The 3717-nt window shown below is 49.5% G+C and overlaps 1 protein-coding gene and 1 long non-coding RNA gene across 3 annotated transcripts in view; one reads left to right on the top strand and one right to left on the bottom strand.

The window, feature by feature from the left end:
* ADAM12 (ADAM metallopeptidase domain 12) overlaps positions 1-3717 on the top strand; it is a 298271-nt gene that overhangs the window by 227255 nt on the left and 67299 nt on the right. The window lies entirely within an intron of this gene.
* Positions 1133-3502, bottom strand: LOC111743317. 2 transcript variants are annotated; one of them, XR_002781635.1, is made up of 3 exons: positions 3135-3502; positions 2428-2842; positions 1133-2332 (listed from the first exon to the last, which is right to left on the bottom strand). It is a non-coding gene; the product is annotated as an uncharacterized LOC111743317 (long non-coding RNA). The 2 variants fall into 2 exon arrangements; XR_002781634.1 differs by having other exon boundaries at positions 2428-3502.

Below are 3717 nucleotides of genomic sequence, written 5' to 3'. Positions count from 1 at the left end.
CTTGTTTTTGGTAATACAGGCAAGTTAGGAAGGCCTCTGCCTCTTGTGTTCCTCGCCAGGAAAATGAGTGAGTCCATCCATCCTTCCTGCCTTCCACCTTTCAATCCATCCAGCCACCCACCCACCCACCCATCCTCCCACTTATTTGTTCACGTGTTAAACAAGTAGTTTGGCACCCGTGCTTGTTGCGGCCGTGCATACCTGAAGAAGACCCTACAGCTCTAAACATCGTGTCATTCTGGAGGCACACGAGCAAGGCGTGCTCTCTGTGACGTTGTGTTAAACCCTTCGGATGAGAACGTGTTCATGGCAGTGTTTGTGGACACGCGCCAAATTACTCTAGAGATCTTTGAAAGCCATTGGCGGAAATGGTATTGTTAAGAGCTCAACAAATCACCGAAAAGGCTTTTTTTTTTTTTTTTTCTTACCAGGGATTTGCTAATAGCTTTTACTTGATTTATACCTTATTAGCGATTTCTAAGTCTCCTCTTTTGCTGAGCTTGTGTTTTTATATAAATCTTTTCTATTTGGTCTTCATTTATGAGCCCACGTTTCTGTGCAAAGAATGGTGTTTTTAATTTTCTCAGATGGAAAAAAAATTTCCCAAGCAAGTGGGTGAATTGATCACAGAGGCCCACAGGGGGCTGGGGGGTTGGGGAGAGGTCAAGCCACCCAGTGAACTTTCAGTCACCATCACCCATTGTAGAATTTCCAAGCTGCTTTTAATCTCCAGTATTATCTCAACGTGGCCATTGTCTTACCTCATAGGGTCCCCACAAGAGTGGGAGATCGGATTAAATGAGATCATATGTCTTCGTAAGTTGTAAATCACTCCGCAAATATATGGTGGTATTATGGTTATTATTATTTAGCTCACAGGGACGTTGGAACTATTGAAAAGTTAAAGGCCTTTTTCAGAATCCCTGCTCACAGTTGCCAGAGAGCAATTTAATGCCACGTAACGGCCACCCAGCCATGTGCCACGGTTTCTGCGTGAGGGGCTCATTTTAAACCGGCCCACGTCCAAACAGCAACTTGCCTCCTCACTTGCCCCGACCTAATTCGGGCAGGAATCACAAACATTAAAAACGTTATTTAAGTTTCAGCCCCAAAGATGACTGGCAAAGGCATGAATCAGTGACTGCTTTAATGACATTCAAATTCTGCCACGATCAAAAAGAACCAAGAGCAAAGCGCACCCCCTAGCAAACCTCGTTTGTTCTTTATCAAAACATCCCAGAACCCGACCTCTGAGAACATTCGCCGACTGCCGTGGTTGACAAATTGGACGCAGCGGCCTGAAAAATGCCAGGAGAGAGTGGAGTTTTCGAAGGCGGGGGTCACGACTCGGCTGTGCGGGAACAGGCCTGCGTGAGAGGGTCTCCCTGCGGCTGTGTCATTAATTACCGCTGGCCTCTGAGCGTGTGTGAGAGCGTGTGTTTTATGTCTTTGAGGAGTTAACGTGAAGACCTGTCTTGGAAATTGCTCCTTGGCGAAAGCGGCATCTGGGGATTCGCGTGGGAGTCTAAATCCAGTCGAGTCCATCCATTAGCGAGCGTCTGGGAGCATTTGGACTCCAGGGGTTGAGGACTAAGTGTGCCGCATTGATGAGAGCAAGAAGCACATGAACATTTGAATGCTTTTGGAAAAGAACGTTCAGCCTGATAGTAAACACCACTTCCTCGAGTCGGGGAGAGAAGCGGGATTCGCTTCCGAAGATCACTCTCACGGCTTCCTCTGTTTTGGGGGGACGTCTCTTGCAGTCACCGAGCCATCTCTTGCGGGGAACGCGGCCGAATCGGGGGTGCGCAGCAACTCACTCCTGCAGCTCACTCTGCACTTTCACGGTGAGGAAGAGACTCGGAAAACAGTGAACAAACCGCAGATCGGAAGGAGTGTGAAGAAGGAGACACGGGGGTGGACGACAAGGACGCACGCGATCGGGGCACCCAGCGTTACCGCGGGCTGTGGGGAAGACCCCGTGCGGAGGAGACCGAAGGGCAGAGAGGGATGGAGAGCCTGGATGCGATCTCGGGCGGAGGGGACACCGAACGAGGGCCCTGAAGGGGACAGCGTTGCTAAGGGGAGGCCAGTGGCTTGCGGGGGCTGGGTCGGAACGGGGTGGGGGCTGGGAACGTGGAGAGGAGCCCAAGCAAGCACGGCGTGGTCTGCGTGGCAGGACGCGGTGTCCTCTCCGGGGACGCGAAGAGTCACCAGAGGGTTTTAGGCAGGGCAGTCACATGATCTGATTTATCTTTTAAGGTTTCTTCATTTTTAAGATGATCATGTAGCATCTGAGCGGTTGTAGCTTGCCAAATTAAGAGCTTACGCTCTGTAAAAAAAAAAAAAAAAAAAAAGCAACAGTTTACGAACTCCTTTCACTGTAGTGTAATCAATAGGTGTGGCATCCGTTCAGAAGGCTCTCACCTTAACACACCGTGGTGTTTCACACACACACCCTCGCACACTCAGCTCTCCGGTCGTACATGCTGACGTGCAAGATGCTTTTCCGTTCAGGGTTTTGCCCTGCTGTCCCCACAGTAAGCACCCTTCAAGGGCCTGCTGCAAGAGAGCCACAGACGAGCACGGCCACACTCCGAGTGTGTCTGAGAGGGTGGCGGCCACCGTTCATGCCCATGCTCAGATGACGGCTTGGGGCTGTCTGGGTTTCGTTGGGTCCAGGCTGCCACACGTCTCCTCTGCAAACAGTGAGCTCCCGGTCGTCAGCAGAGAACAAGAGCAGGGAGGCGAGTGCCCAGGAGAAGCAAACGAGGGTTACCCTGGCTCCCCAGGGATGCAAGTAATTTACATTCAGCTGCGGCTGGAACTTCAGGAGTAACATCTACAAGCAGATCAGGTAACCGTGTTTAAGGAGAAAGCATCACCATCCTGCTTCCTCCAGAGTGTGTGTAACTGGCTCATTCGATCCCTCTTCATCCAGCTCAGGAAACGTTCATCGCAGGCCCCCTCGATCCACAGCTGTCTGGACATGGAACACATCTGGATGGCCCCCACCCAAGTTCACCCTTCTCTAATGAAAACCAAGACGACGGGGGGCCCTGCCTCTGACTCAGGACACGCCCACTCCCTGCAGGAAGTAGGGTTAGGCGACCAGTCATAGTAAAACTACTCACCGACTCAACCAATATGGACTGCGAGTGAGCCAGTGATTACAGACGGCAAGCTCAGGACTCTCACAATGGACGTTTTGGGGTGCTGTGGGGCTCACCGCAGGGGCACCAGATCCAGCCTCTATCTACACAATCCTGGGCATTGTCGTGTCTCATCTATAAGTGTATCAGTGTGTGCCTATAAAAGATGAGGAAATTTTAAACATAACCATAATAGCATTCCACATTTTCTTTTTAATGACCAATAATTCATTGTGAATGAGAGAAAAGGTTGGAAGCAGGTAGTGGGCAGAGAAGATGTCCTGGAAAAAAATTCAGTCTGAACTGATCTTTGAAGAATTGAATAGGATTAGGCAACTCTCCCGAGACTTCTGAGCTCAAACTATGGGAAAACTGGATTTTTTTTTTTTGGAGAAGGCTTCTATCTGAAAATGTGTTTCAAGGGTCTAAAATGATCTGTACTTTTCAGAGAAAAAGTTCCCAGAGCTTTGGATATGGTGGGAATTGATAGGAATTCAACGTATCTGGAAAGTCTACATTCTTCATAGAACTTGCTTTCTTAAAAATCGAGGCAGTATACACTTAT

Source organism: Pteropus vampyrus, unplaced genomic scaffold (assembly GCF_000151845.1).
Source record: "Pteropus vampyrus isolate Shadow unplaced genomic scaffold, Pvam_2.0 Scaffold111, whole genome shotgun sequence".
Taxonomy (NCBI): Eukaryota; Metazoa; Chordata; class Mammalia; order Chiroptera; family Pteropodidae; genus Pteropus; species Pteropus vampyrus.
The sequence above is the reverse complement of the archived record's forward strand: the minus strand, read 5'-3'. Positions and strand labels throughout refer to the sequence as shown.